This window comes from Desmodus rotundus, chromosome 11 (assembly GCF_022682495.2).
Source record: "Desmodus rotundus isolate HL8 chromosome 11, HLdesRot8A.1, whole genome shotgun sequence".
Lineage (NCBI taxonomy): Eukaryota > Metazoa > Chordata > Mammalia > Chiroptera > Phyllostomidae > Desmodus > Desmodus rotundus.
In genome coordinates this window covers 98,722,208-98,737,669 of record NC_071397.1, presented here as the reverse complement: position 1 = coordinate 98,737,669, position 15,462 = coordinate 98,722,208, and the positions used below count along the sequence as shown (strand labels likewise).

Sequence of the window (15,462 nt, the reverse complement as noted above, 5' to 3'; positions counted from 1 at the left end):
TCCAAAGTAGCCCTCCTCTTTAAGGAATCTTAAGGGTAGCAGTGATGAACATCGCTTTTTGCCATGTTCTCTGCACGGGGACTGTCTGGAGCAGGCACCACCAGCAATGGCTTGGCTGTCCCGTTTCCAGGGACAGTGCCACCCTTTGCCATCCAGGCTTCTGCCGGCTGTGTGCACGCTCCCCCGATCTCGCGTCTGCGTGGGGTGTCTCTAAGCTGTTCCTCTTCCCTTCCTCTCCCTCTGGAGCCCGTGAAAAGGAGGGCCATCCTCCACACACACCATGGTTTGTATTTTCCCTGACGCAACAGCTGTTCTAACAGCCAACCCACGGCCCATGCAGAATCCTCGTCCCTTTCCTTCTTTCCTCCGCCTGCCTCCCCATCTCTCTGCTCCCTTTTCCTTCTTTTTATTCCTTTAGGTCACTTTACGTCAACCCGCCACCTGCCGAGCACCTGGCAGGGACTGAGGATGCAAGGAGCACAAGCCCTAGGGCGGAGGACAAGATGCACAAATCCACAGAGTCCAAGGTCAAAGGTAAGTGTTCTAGGACTTTCCAGTTTAAGAAAAAGGATTGCTCGGGAGTGCAGTGAGTGGCGGCCTCACACCTGGCCCCATGCGAACCCGTAGAGGACGTTCACGGACACGGGGCGTCCTGGAACGCTGGCTTGGAGCAAAGTTAGCACAGCCTGTAGACTTCGCTTTCGGGGGAGGCAGGGCGCTCCAGGGAGAAGGCGTCGGGGAATTTGCAGGGTGTGGCGTTCAGAGAAAATCCCTGGATTGGGAATAGAGACTCCTCTCCCTGAGAGCGTGTTTCCACGTGTCCCCTACGTGGGTTTCCTGGGTGGGACTTGAATGAACATGTGGCTACATGAGCACGCTGGTCCCTGAACAGCAAAGCGAACGGCCGTAGGTCTCAGGTCTTGTGCCTCCACCTGGACCCCGCCCTCACACCGCAGGCCAGACACACAGCCCCCCCCACAACCCAGAGGTCACAGGACAGGGAAGCAGCTACCGAGACACTCCCTTGTGTCTTCAGACCTGAAAGGTGTGAATTTTGTCGTGGAACCATCTCAATGTGCCTTCGGGAGGGCATCTCCTCTTCAAACACAACGCGAGCAGCACCTGCTCCGCAGCCCTGACACGACAGCGCCCACCAGTCACGGTCACGACGCGGTGCCCGGCCCTGGGCGGAGAGCCGGGCGCGCCCAGCTCCTTCTTGCTCTCACCCTCCAGCCACTGGGAGAGGGGCCGTGTCTGACCCAGGAAGCAAAAGACCCTTGGAGAGACCGACGGTTCAAGGTCGCCCGGCCAGGATGCGGCCTCACCGCCTCCTGGGAGGCAGAGCTCTGGGCTGTGAACCGCTCTCCTCTCTGCAGAGCGTCCCGAGCGACGGCAGGGTTGTCAGCCCCGAGATTTGGTCCACGTGCCTGCGTGGCCCCCAAAGGAGCGTGTCATACCAGGTGGGGAAGAGTTTATGCTGCAGGATTATTTCCTCACCCGATTCGTCGGGTTCAGGCGATTGGCTTTAACTCAGATTTTTTTAAATGTATCAGAACTGCACGTTCAGACTTCCCACGGGAACCGGAAGTGCGCGTGGCGGCCTTGGACGACTTCGGTGACGAGGGAAATGCAACCAGAGGCTGTTTCAGAAACACACAGGCTGGCTTTGCCCACGATCGCACCTCCCGGTTCTCACCTGAGCTCGGAATTGTCCCTTCACGGTGGGAAGCAGACGGTACTCTTTCATCCCGGCAGCTGGCGGTCGTTACCGGTCGCCAATTTGTTTATGCAACATTGGGATCGCTTTCCCTAATGCTTTTGATCCCTCCCTTTACGAAATCTACCATTGGATTTTAAAAATAAAAGATACACGAATGCGGCTTATAAAATAGCCAAAGCATGGCCCTAATTCCCCCACTTTAAGGGAACCTGCCACCTGAACAATGGTGACGGAGACTCCTTTTCACTGTCCTTTACACCCGACATGAAATTACTCACTCATTTGACAAGATGGAACCATTCGGGTTCTTTAGGCCCCACCCTCCGCTCTTTCGGGTAAGACCTGCTCGGCTGTGCCAGAGAAAATACTGTGGATTTAGACTAAGGGAAGCTGTTCAAGAGATCATGGGGTGAAAGGAAATGCACAGTCGAACTCAGGCCACCCCTCTGCCCGTGGCTGCCAGGCCACTGTCCCCGGCCCCGTGAGCAGTGGCCCCTTCCCGTCGGGGGTGCTCCGCAACATGTTTTTCAGGGGAAGAAAGCAGCTGCTGCTGGACAATGGGTGACTGTCACTGCTAGGGGCCAGCTTGTTCCCAGAATAGACCACAAGGAGGCCGGGCAGCCACACGCCACAAGAGCGGTACAGATGTCAGCCAGCGAGGCAGGTCACATGGATAGTGCCGGATGGCAGGCAAGGACGGAGAGGGCCCAAGGGCCAGGTCAAAGGCGTGCAGGCAGTTGGGAATCGATTCCCAAACCCACCCTCCAACCTCGGGAGATGAATTTCAGTCTTCCCAGCAAAGTGGAGAGGGGGAAGGAGGCCAACATGAGAAAGAGAGATTTCTTCACAACTCCGCGTTTCTGCCGTGCGGCACTCTTAGAATGGAACTCACAGCGTTTCATGGAAACTTGGGGGCAACTGTCTCGATGCGCCCACAGAACTCACTTAACAATAACCTGCTGCTGAGACGCTGATGCCCGAAGTTGGGGCGCATGCAGTCTTGAAAGGATGCGTAGGGGACGTTGGAGAGAAAGAGGAAAAGAAGCTGCTGGGGTGCAGAAAAACTGAAATCCAGCTCTCTTTATCATCAAAGGCAGTCGTGATGATGAGACATTTTCTTTGGTGGCCTCGCATTTTGCATGCCCTGCTGCAGGCGAGGGCGTGACACCACGGCCATCGATGTGAGAAACTCTGGGGACCCAGAACTGCGAGTCCAGCCCCCCGCCTGACAGTCTCCCACTTAAAGGTGGTTCTCTACATGGGATTTTTCCGCTGTGGCTATTTGGTACCAAAGAGGAAAGGAGAGTCTTCCTCCCCAATATGAGGAAGGGGGGTGTCTGCCTCACTGAACCGTGTACCCCTGTGGCAATGAATGTGATGTCCGTTTGCACAAAAGCCTCTTTGTGACGGGTCACCAGTCACCGCTGACACAGCAAATGCCATCACAGCAGAAGCTGCGCCCCTTCTTTGTTGTTGGAAGTGAAACCCTACCACGGGGAGGGGAGCGCCACCCTCCTCCTGCCTTCCCTTTTGTGGCACTGGTTTGCGTCCCCTCGAGTTCAAGTGCTTTTGTAGCCTGGGAGATACAGGAGGTCTGAGGAAGGGTAATTCTGATCTGTTTCACTCTGAATGGGTTTGCCAAGTTCCTGACTGTTCCCCTAACCGCTACTAATTTAAATATCACCCACCTGGTGACAAAAAGCCACAGCCGCAAAATACATATCCTGTCGGGTGTAAGTTTCTGTCAAAATCAAAGAGAAGAGCTCGGAGGTCCGTGTAGTTTCCCCACGGCGTTCAGGGACTGCACACAGTCACTCGCCTTTCAAGCCTGAAGACACATCAGAAAGGCGATTTCAGTCACTCATCTGTCCCTCCACTCGTTCAACTAACACTTGCTCAGGGACTTCTTTCTGCATGTGTCACCGGTGCTGCATCCCGAGTTGAGCTGGCCAAGCGGGGCGGGGTGCAAGAGTGGGCTCCGGGTGAAAATTGCATCATCTCTGAAAAAGAAGCCAGAGCAACAGTGTGTTCAACCACAATACTGAAGCAAGGTTAGATTGTTAAAGATTATAACTATATTGCAACTATGCAGCAGGAAGCTGTGCTCTAAAGATTATGCGTGTGTGTGTATTTATATATAAAGGGGTAGAGTGTTGTGATGTGTACCACTATCAAATACTTTGGCAAAGGGTATGTGTCTGTATAAATATATAGATAGATAGATACACACGTGTATAGTATACATACATTATTATAAACATACTACTGTGCATATATGTGTCCATATAAAGAGAGAGCAGACATTGCCAATTAGTAACAATCGGTCAATGTAGGTGAAGAGAGTAGGGGATTTCATTGTATTTATTTTTTGCCTTTTCTATAGTTTTAAATTGTTTCACGTTACAAAGTTAGAGGAAAACGTATCTCAGACCTCAAGGGACTTACTATCCAGAGATGATTTTTTTTTTCTAACATAAAGGAAGGGAGGGGAAGATCGGGTTGCAGGCACAGGGTCAGAAGTCACTCGTAGTTGAATGTGGAAACTAACGTTGAGCCGAGGCCAGGGTCTCTGGCGGAAAGGTCAGGGCAGCCTGCGCCGGCCACATACGCGATTCCAGCCACGAAGGAGGAAGCCCCGCGGCAGGTACGCAAGGTCGGGCTGATCCCCAGCCTCCTCCCAGGGGTTCTAGCCAGGTTTCCTGAGACCCTAGGGTGGGTGCCCTCAGGAGACCAAACACCGCGAGGTGTCACAGAGGCCCCCCACCCCAACACCTGGAGGGGCGCCCTTGTCATAGACGCAGCTTCTCAGAGAAGACAATGGCAACTTGAGGTCACAGCCAGGTCTGAGGCCGGGCCACCGCCTGCACACTGCATGGGCCTCAGGCCACTGAGGGACAGGTACCTAGTGACACCTGAATGGGTATTTACTGATGAGGAGTGTAGAGAGGAGGCTTATGACCATTAATCAGAAAGAAGGAGGAGCCAACACCCTGCTCCGTCTGGGGTCAGAGGCCGTGGAAAGGGGCAGGCCTGCAGGGGCTCTCCTGGCAGCGGTGGGCGCCCAGCCCTCCTGGGAGGCCAAGGGGAGCGGAGCCTCTTCGAGAATGAAGTTGACACGGGGGAGGACAAGAGCGGAGTGGGAGCAGGAGCCGGCAGCCAGGGGTGAGGAGGATGCTGGCCTCGGATTCAGCTCTGGTGACCTCACGGCCAGGCTGGCCTTGACTCTGCTGGGGCGCTGAGGGGCCACCCCTGAGCCATCCAGGGGAGGGTGAGAGTCAGGCCATCCCCCTCAGGGCCAAGGGCCACCCAGACCTGCCTGTCTGCTACTTTACGAGGACTGTGGGAGGTGACACAGCCCTCAGCAGCCACCGGCAAGTCCTCCACCACAAATAAGTAACAGTCTCAGGGAAGGCGGGGAATGGAGACGTGCAACAGTGGCCCCGGAGAGAACCTCCGCAGGGACAGGAGCTCGCTGCCAACTCCAGATCCAGAACTGTGACCTCGGGCTGTTCCGCCCAAGCCTGCGTCTTTCCCAAGCACCAGGAACATGCTCCCACCCCATCAGAGCTGATCCGAGATCTCCTCTCGGCCCCAGTGTGTTCAGTGGCATCAACACCCACCTCGCCTTCCTCATGCCCCAACTCCATAGTTCCCTGAGCTTCTACGGGTCACTTCAACTAGCAGGCCTAGGCCATCCCCCCAAAACCACCTCCTGTGGGACGTCATAGGTACTGCAGTCAGGGGTCTCCGCCTCAGGGCTCCACGTGGACCAGGTGCTTCTTCGGCACCCAACACAGAGTCGGGGCTCAGCCTGTACACCTGCCCCAAGGGGTCTCCTCCCATTCCTGCATTTCTGTCAATGGCCCCGCCATGGGACAGCTCCCCAGCTCCTTTGGACTCCTTCTTGTGTCTCTAACAGTTGCTCACACTCCCGTTTCAGCTTCTGCGGTACCTCTTGCAGCTGCCGCACCCTCCTGTCCTTGCTGTCAGCACCATTAGGCCTCTGACTGGACTTCCTGACCTCGTGCCCAGCCCTCTAGTCCATCCTGTGCGATTCTTTGAAATAGGCAGCTGCTGGTTGGAGTCCTCGCAGAGATAATTCTTGGCTCGTGAAGAACGTTCTGTGGTTTTAAAACACTGGGAGGCTATTCAGGTTAGTCTGGCAAGTCACAGGTTCCAGTCCAGGGTCGGAGCAGGCAGGGGGCGGGGGGCGGGGGGCAGGGGGGCAGCATCCTCTTCTGTCTCCATCCTCGCCCTGCTAGAGCCCCAGAGACGGGCCCCTCTGCTCCCCAGGTCTAGCAAACCGCCGGCTCTGTCCTGTGCAGCCGGACTGGAAAGTCACAGCCCTTGGCAAGCAGCTCAGTGTTCATGTAAGGAGGATGGACAGACTGTCCCTGATGTCAGAACGGGGTCCTGTATTCAAAGAGGATGAATGAGTCAGAGGCCCATCTGAGGCCAGAGCCCGCACCGCGAGCAGCAGGAGCTCTGGCTCGCTCACACGCCCGTCGTCCTCTCCTTCCAGGTGGAGCCCTCTCTCTGGTGCGGATGCCTCCCGGGGTGTGCACACCAGTGCGGAGGCACGGTCAGATCGGTGGAGCCAGGGTGCTCAGGTATCCTATCCAATGCTGGGAGTAAAGTTATTCTTTCTCTGTTTTGTTTACTACAAAGGAGCTGGCTTCCTTAAGGCCATTAAGTGCCTTTTCACGATTTAGAGGTTTTCAGCATTTCAAAGCAACAGTAGTTTTCCCCAAAGGGTAGGCTATTAGATTATTTCAAAAAGGATTGTAAAAGATAAAAGGGCTAAGCAAAAAAGAGAACTCACAGACAACAGTATGTTGATTACGGAGGGAAAGGGGGAGGGGCAGGAGGAAGAGGGTAAGGGGGAGGTAAGGGGGAGGGGATTGTACATTATTTCCTTTTACCCTCCCCTCTCAGATGGCGGGTGGTGAGCAGACGAAGCACAGTGTGTAACAGCAACAAAAACACAGCGAATAAACAAACTGTGAATAAAGCTCCTGCTCCTTGGCAGAGCAGCTAATGGGGAGAGCGGGTACTGGGTGTTGTGGGCCGCAGCAACTGGGCACAGGGATTGAGGACAGATTAAAGGGCCAAGGCCTGAGGCCCCAGGCGTGGCGGTCACAGCCGTGGACCAGGAACTGAAGCCGAGGCCTCCAGGCCAGCCCCTTCCTTCCAGCCGAGCAGTAGGCTCCCGCCACCTTGCACCTAACTCCGGTCGGCCACGCCTCCGTGTGTGTGCTCCCCCAAAATGAAAATGGGCCTAGCTGATCTCTACGGTCCCTTTTTGTACTGAAATTTTATGGTTTTGATTCATAGGGACAAGTCACAGTGAGTAAACAAGGAAAAGTTAAATGATGTTCTGAATATTCTAGTTAAGAGAGCAGGCAAGTACTTATGCTACTGTACAAATGTTTCCATCCCAGTCCTTTGAATTTGAAAACTATTTTGTTACTTAAAGATGTGAAGCCCAGAGACTGGGAATGAATGCCAGCGGAGCGTCCGGGCGCCCAGGGTGCTCCAGGGACCGGCTGTCCCTGCCCTCGCAGCCCTGCGCCTTCAGGGGGAGTGCGGTGCCTCCCCAGGCTCCGACACCTCCGCAGTCGGAAAGAGCATGTGTATTGGAACGTACGTAGCTTTTACAGTTGGCTCGCCATCGCTAGGTCCTGCCTTCTTTCAGAAGTAAGATTATCCCAGCCAACAAAAACAGGGTGATTATAACGTCCTTGGCTTCTTCCTTCCTGAGATTGTCAGCGGCATCCAAATACCAATAATCCACAGAGAATTTCAGACATCCATCGTCAAATTACTTTAACACTGCAATTAGTTCAGAGTTCAAACAGGGGGATTTGAAGATTGCTTCACTGTCCCTTTGCTCTCAGCTAAAGACACGTTCGCCTCGTCTCGTTTCAGTACACGTCCCTTATATTAGACGGGAAGGATGTCACAGCGCCGGGGGCGGCTGCCAGCGCCCGACATTGGGAGCATGTCTTGGCTGCGGAAACACCCCCCCTTTACTCGATTCCACCCACTTACACCTGGCTCACCGCGACTTTTCCCATCGCTTATTCTATCGGTTCCAGCTTCCCGTGTCTGGTTCCTTTTCACGCTAAGATCAGCTGTCCCCGTGTGACTTGTGTGGAACGCTGACCCACTGGCTTTCTGTGGGCAGCTGACACTCGCAGACGTCCTATTGATGGAGGAGACAATGTCAGCGCTGTCCAGTCCCCCCTGCATGTCCTAAAACACACCTGTGACCCTTCCTCAGTTTTCTCCCAAGACAACACAAATACTTATTTCAGTCTGTTATGTTTCACAAACATTCGCCAGGGAACTGTTCCGTTTAGGTCATCTCAGAATGTTCACGTTCCGAGAAATTGTTCGGATGATCTGAATCGATGCCTTCCTTTTGCAGCGAGAAAACCAGAGCTCCTGCAAGGACTCGGGAGCAGCCCGTGCCTTCCTCGGTGACCAGCAGAGAGTCCCTTGCTCTGGCCAGAGGGGCAGAGCCACACGGGCCAGAACACAAGCAGCCAGGTGTGACCTTGTCAGAGCTCCGCTGGGGCATCACCCTGAGGTATGGCTCTTCTAATACTCAGAAGTGAGTGCAAAGGTTCAAGTTCAAAGACACAGCCAGAACGTGCAAGTTCTTAACGTTTACTTCAGCATTTTCGTTCCCCTGGCTGCAGTTCATCAAAAGGAGGAAAGAACTTGCACAAGTTAAACATATTACCCAAACATACCATGACTTAGAGAGGGAAGAAAAGGAGTTAGTACCTCTCTGCCCAGAGCAGGTGGGAGGGGACAAGGGCAGCGGGTGGAAGCCCACTCTGGAATTCTCCGAGGCCAGTCGTGGCCCCTGGACCGTGGTCCTGGACCAACTCTGACGTTCGCTCCCGAGTCGTGGCCTCTCACCCACAGAATGAGGCGTGGGGTGGGGCGCTCCTCATGGCCTGCCTGGCTCAGCGAGGAGAGCTTTTTTCCAGAGAAGCTTGGCTCCCGTCCTGTAATCTCTCCAGGGGCGGTGTGGTCCCCGAGCAGCAGCCTGTGCCACCTGGGAACTTTGTAGAAAGGTGTATTCTCAGGCCCCACCTAGACCTACTAGGTCAGAAGCTCTGGGGGTGGGGCCCAGGACGCCGTCACCTAACCTGCTCTACAAGTGACAAGTGCCAGTGACTGCGCGGCTCTGAAGCCTGAGGACCGCGCTCCAACATAAACACAAGACGGTGTTGGCAGGCTGTGCGGAATGGGCCGCATGGCCCGAGACACTGATAAAAAGCGAATAGCACTCATTCAGAAGCTACTGGGCATTAGGAGGAACCGCTTCAACCCATTAGATTTGGTAAGCAGCGCGCACCGAGCTTAGTAAAATCTCACACACAACAAATACACACGTAGTTTAATGCAATTAAATAGTTTTGATTGCTTAAAAGAACAGTGTAGTTACCCAGATGCTCCTATCGGATTAAATGACAGCAGACACAAAGCTTTCGGAGACGAAGCCCTCTAATAACTAACGTGGAGAGGTCTGTGCAGATCACTTCAGAGCCACGTCCCTGACTTTTTCGGGGGGTAAGTTGCAAAACCAAAATGAATTTAAATTCAGGTAGCTAGAGTATATGCTTAATCACAGTGTGGTGAGAGTAATTGTTTTTTCTTTTCATAATCAGGCAAGTGGAATACCCCTAACAATTTGCAGCCGTGCCCGGCCGTGTGTCCCGGCTCCTTTTCTGACGCAGAAGTCTGGCTAAGGTGTCAGCCGTGACGGAGTTTGGAAAGGGAGCCAAGACGGGCTTCGTGGTCTGAAGGGGGAGCCAGAGCGTCCTCCTGAGCAGCAGCCCAGCCCTGTGTGGTACTCAAGGTGAGGGGAAGCCTTACGTCCTTGGGGGCGCTGGCACGCTCTGTGATGGCCCCTCCCCTCCCCCACCCAGGGTCGTCTGTATACCTACCTGAGTGCAGTGAAGGGCAAGCCAGGCACTGAGTGTTGGCTGCGGTTTCTTCCGTTTGTGTTTGAACTCTAAGCAACAAGGCCGGCTCCGCAGGCAGGATGCAAGGCCTACACCTCGCTGAGTTCAGGTGAAGAAAGAGTGTTGCTTTTTCTTGCATTAAGGGACTTAATGGTAACAACTACATTTTAAAAGAATTAAGGGATTCTAGTGGTACATGGCTGCTTTTATTTTCCAGGGGAAAAAAAAAGAAACACATTTGACATCTGAGCTTTGGGACGGAGCTAATGGGAGGGGTAACCTCTACCTCCTCCAGGTTCTCTGAATTGAGGTTTCAGGGTTCCAGGCGGTCCTTCCATTCTCCCACCCCTTCGTCAGTCAGCCTCCCTGTTTCCATCGGTATCTGTCGCTGTCCACCCACCTCCACTCTGCATTTTCAAGATTGCCTTGGCAGAGGGAGTTCCCCAGTGAACTTGCTTCAAACCCTGCCAACTGCATTTGTCTGGGGCATCTTCGCAGGAGCACGAGCCTCCCTGAGCACGGAGGTCAAAGTCATCCAACGCTTCCATCTGGGAGCCATCGGCTGCCTTTCGGGCGCCAGGTGTAGCAGCAGCACCAGGCTGTCGGCACCAGGTCACACTTCACGTGGCACAAGGAGGCTCATGCTTGCAGAGGCCACCTCTCTGCAGGGGTCACAGCAGCCTCCACATTGCCACACTTGCTCACCTTGCTCGTACTGGAGCGCTTCCTTCCCCACACCGCACCCCTTCCGCACCAGGCCCGGGACCCCAGCTGTTCTCTTCTGCCCCAGGCACCTCCCTGCCTTCCTCCCGCCCATCTTCCTCTGGTCCCACCTTCCTCTGGCTGCCGCCAGGTCCAGTGCACAGACCCCTTCACCCCACCCCACCCCCGCACAGCGCTCACTGTCAGACTCAGCAAATAAGCAAACAGAACTCCAGCTAAATTTGCGCTTCCGATAAACAACTCGTAATTTTGTCGTGTAACTATGTCCCAGATACTGCACGGTGCCAAACATTCACTCGGTTGGCAGGTAAAGACGGCATGAAACCTGCTTATGCCACACGTTACCACATATCGGAATTCACATTTAATTAGGCATTCTGGGTCACCCGCCAGCCCCCAGCCGGTCTCCTCCAGTTTCACCGGTTTTCGAGGCTGACTCCTCCCGAAATTTCTCTCTCCAGCTGAGATCTCCTTCCCTTGAACTTCAGAGTGCAGCTGCCTGCACCCCATTGGCCCCAGGGAAGGACGGTCAGTAGATCTCTCAACCTGCACGTGTCAAAAGCTGTCTTTACCCCCAGTACCTGCTGCGCTCACAGGGGGCCCCGTTTGCTCAGCCAGGGGGCCCGGTGGCCCCACCCCAGCAGCTCTTGCTGGGTCGCGGCACACACCTTCTGGCGGGCCTGCCGTTTTCGTGCTGACTTGAAGGAGAAGGGTTCTCTGTGGTCACTGAGAGAACAAAGGTCTTCTCGCTCTCCGGGGCGCACCTTTGGACGACTCCTCATTGCGCTCTGTAAGGGTCAGGGCTTCTTCCTTGTAGGGCAGCCCCATTTCCCAGCCCTTCCCTTTACGGCTGACGTTCTCCGAGCCCTGTTTAAGAACACGCTCTCTGTCCCACAGTCTTGAAGGTAGTTTTCTGATTGTCTCCAACAACAAAGGACGGCCTTCTTGTTTTCTCTTTCGTGTTCACATCTGCGGCACTCCTGGGACGGACTCCCGTGTGCAGTGTCAGGACGGCGTCCGGCGTTATTTGTGTGTGTGTGGCTCTCCAGTGGACTCAGCACTATTTTAGGGCGTGGGGGGGATTTTTTTCCCCGACTGTTCGTTTCCCACTGCCCTACAGCTCCACCATCCTCATAAATCAGGCACCGGCGAGCACATAGATCTATTTCTGGGCCTTCCATTCCGCCTCACCGGTCCGTTTCTATTCTGGGACGGCCTTAATCAATGCTGCTCCGTAAGACATGCCCACAGCTCTCGGGTCTGGAGGAGGAGGTCCTCCCTCCTCGGTCTGCTTGGCTCTGCATCTCCCTTTCAGTGTGAGAATCAGCTGGAACGTCTGAATTTGCCGAAACCACGGCCCATCTTAGGGGACGTTTACGTCTTCAAGTAAATATTTGAATTTGTGTCGACGGCACACTCCTCCACTTCTTAGTCTCCTGTAATTTCCCTTAATGGAGCTTTGTGGTTTCTAGTGTAAAGGTCTGCACTTCTTTTATTCGAATCCTTCTTAGGTAGTTGAGTTCTTATGCTATTGTAACTGTTTTACTTTTTAAAATGTCACTTTTTAAATTCATTCTTGTGCATGTTTTGATTATCCAAATTAATGTTGTGAAATAACAGTATTTTACAGTGCTCCCGGCATCAGGGGAGAAGCAGGTGGGACGGGCTCTGTGAGCGTGCCTCCCACCGCTCCAAATGTCCGGGCCGCACAGCCAGGTGACTCGAGCAGATGGGTGAACCGTCTGGAGGCTTCTTTGCCCACCTGTTGGGCACAGTCGGCACTGACTCCCAGGCGGGGCTCCCCTGGGACTGGTCCCAGATCCCTTCCTGTGACCACTCAGGGGCATGGGCATCTCACAGCTTAGCGAGCAGCTGGACTCCAGGAGGGAGACCACTGACAGGGACCTGGCCAGGACCCTGCATTCTGGGTGACCCAGGAGGAGCCTGCTCAGCCTTTCCTGGCAGAACACTGGGACCATGTTCTGTCGGTTACAGTCGAGTCCTGGGCCACCTGGATTCAAGGGAGGGGACCTCATTTCTGGGCAGGGAGTGGCAAGGCACACTGCAGGAGAGCAGGGGACAGCAGGGGTTGCCACGGGCACCGCTGGAAACTACAGCCTGTCACGTGCTCTGCAGGTACCTCTGACACTGGCCTTGAAAACTCACTTTTTAATTCTAATAGATTAGCCGTAGGTTCCTTTTGAATTTTACTTATCCAAAAATGTCTTTGTAAGTAATGGGGGGTTTCTGTCTTCCTTTTCACTTTTTATTTCTTTTTCAGCAAGTGTTTTCATCGTCCCATAGGTGATTCCATCTGCTCTTCCTCCCCTCTCAGGATGCAGGTGTTTTGCAGACATCCTGTAAACACGCCCAGAGGTGCGGAGGCGGCACAGGAAAGCGGGCAGGGGTGGTGGGCAGTGGTGGGGGTGGGGAGGGGGAAGGACACATTTTCTTCCTAAATCAAATCTTTGAAGCCCTTTATTCCTCTTTTTCCTCCTAGAGGCCTAACTACAGGGTGGGGCAAAGTAGATGTACAGTTGTTTGTATGGAAAATATCACAATGAATAACGCAAGACTAAACTCTGTGTTTTTCGTGCTCACAACTGTAAGCCTACTTTTACCCTGCCCTGTGTATAACTGGTTTGAAAACGTTTGTTTCACAGTTTAGCCAAACTGCGACGCTGTGACCGAAAGCAGATCTGGCTGCCCCCCGCTGTGAAAGCCAACACTCGGGAGGAGGTGCTGATGGACAGGAAAGGGGTTTATTTTCAAGTGCCGGCCACCCGGAAGATGGGGGGACTCACGTCCCCAAGCCCATCGCCCCCTCTCCATGGAGGCAGAGGTTTGTATAAGGAGGCGGAGGGGAACAGAACAGAGAGATCAAGTCGGGGGTTGAAAGCTCTCTACAAGCCCATGAGCACAGTCCATTCCGGTAAGGCAAGTGACGGTCCGGTGTGCCTCATGCTGGGTTCGCATCATCCCTGCTTCATGTCACCCTGGATCCATGGACGAAGGTCCCCAAATCTCCCGGAGCTGTGATGCCTGAAGGTCAGAGTCTGTTTCTTTTGAAGTTAGTTCCTAAGGCTCTTACACAAATGTGCTGTGTGTCTGTGTATTAGCCAGAGTCCACACTCACATAAACAGTGTGGCAAGAATGGTGGGGGGCAGGTTTCAATTTCCCACCGTCACTGTTATTTCCCGCAGTTACAACTGGTAAGACGTCCGCTAGGAGGGTGCTCTTAGCAACAAATCACCCAGCTCCTCCTCCTGCTTTCAGCCAAGACCTGACTGAGAATGCCTGTGGGAACTGCCCCCTACCGCGCTCCCCTCAGCCCTGTTGGCCAGCTCCACACAGCAGTGCCACCAGAACAGCCAGCTCCTGCACCCCGGCCAGGTGAAGCCTGGGGGTGGATCCGGAGAAGGTGTGACCGAACACCAGCTGGAGGGAGACGGGCTGGGACTAACCCGCAGGCAGCGCCTGCCCATCCCCGTCGGGCTCTGGCACTGCCAAGTGTGGGCTGGCGCGGAGTCACTCAGTCCATCCCAAGGACTCGTGTGCTTCTGTCTGCCGGAGCTCACGCAGCTGGTGCCCAGGTGCAGGCAGTGGGGGACACGAACGAGTGACAGAGCCAAGGCAACGTGCTCCCCGGTTCCACAGAACGAACTTGTGAGCAGGATTTGGGAAACGCCGAGCAAGGAACAGCCGCTAGAGAAAAGCTCCCGAAGGGCCCCTGTCCGTGGAGAGGCCAGGAAGAACCTATTGGGCGGGAGCATGGTCACAGCTACCAAGAAAAGAGATAGCGATGACCAGCTCTGGGGCCAGGTGTGGCCAGTTTCTGTGCCACTGGGGGTGATGGCCTGCCACAGCGCATCGGGGGACGGGGAGCTCACAGGTGCCTCAGGGGCCAATGCTGCCGAGCTGGACGCAAGACCACGCTGGGAAGAGCTCCACAGACAAGCAGGGTCAGCACCACGCCTCCACCTCTGCCCTTTGGGGCATGTTGGCTTCTCTCTGTTTGGTGTGTCACTAGTCACCTGCTAGGGGCCTGTGTCCCCTGGCAAAGGTCTCTGCTCAGCCAGCTGCTCCAGGCCTGCCTCTGGTTACTGGCAACATCCATTGCCCTGGGCCACCCCGGTCCTTCGGGGGATGTCTGGCTGGCACACCTGTGTTCTGCAGCTATAACTTACAGACAGGCTCAGGTCCCCCCGACAGGGCTGCCCTGTGTGGGGGACTTGGGTGGAGTGGGAAGCTTCAGCCTTCCTCACTTCTCTGTCCCATGCCCCCTAGTCTGCAGGTGGGGCAGAGGACAGTGTGTGCTCCCTCTGGGGAAAGGCCACCCCCACCTGCTGCAATGCTGGCTTCCTCGGCCAGGGTCCTGACCCACATCAGTTTTTCTCCAGAAACCCAAACTCTGTCTGTGTCAGCACACTCAAAATGTAAAAAAAAAAAAAAAAAAAGGAGCCACTTTACAACGGAGTCAGAGCTCCCACCCCAGAGGAGCTGCCTTGCCTCTTACCCTCAGTCCTTTGGAATGTTTAAAGGACAAAATAAACTTTGGACGGCCTAAAGCAACACTGTGTCCCCCAAAACTGTTGCAAAGATAACAAGAAAGTAGATACGTTGACTACCAGACTGAAAATCAGAAACACTGTTCGAGTTGCTGTGGCTGTGTTACGTTATCTGCAGCAGCAGGAGCGCCTGCTTCTGTGGGGAGACTTGCTGCCCTTCCCCTCTCACAAGCACCCCGCCTTTGTCCCTACCCGAACGCTGTTTGGGCTTCAGCCTGAATCAGTGCCTCTCACTGGCCTTTTCTTTTTAAGTGAACAAAAACAATGGAAGGTATTTAGCCCTGGCTGGTGTGGCTCAGTAGACTGAGCGCCGGCCTGCCAACCGAAAGGTCGCCGGTTCAATTCCCAGTCAGGATACATGCCTGGGTTGGGGGCCAGGTCCCCAGTAAGGGGCGTGCAAGAGGCAACTACACATTGATGTTTCTCTCCCTCTCTTTCTCCCCGCCCTTCCCCTTTCTAAAAAAAATG

At 54.6% G+C, this 15,462-nt stretch overlaps 1 long non-coding RNA gene across 1 annotated transcript; it reads left to right on the top strand.

Moving 5' to 3' along the window:
- Window positions 1-8,974: 8,974 nt before the first annotated feature.
- Window positions 8,975-13,789, top strand: LOC123478870 (uncharacterized). The gene is made up of 5 exons (XR_006654267.2): window positions 8,975-9,307; window positions 9,406-9,596; window positions 12,730-12,801; window positions 13,089-13,473; window positions 13,630-13,789. It is a non-coding gene; the product is annotated as an uncharacterized lncRNA (long non-coding RNA).
- Window positions 13,790-15,462: the final 1,673 nt, after the last annotated feature.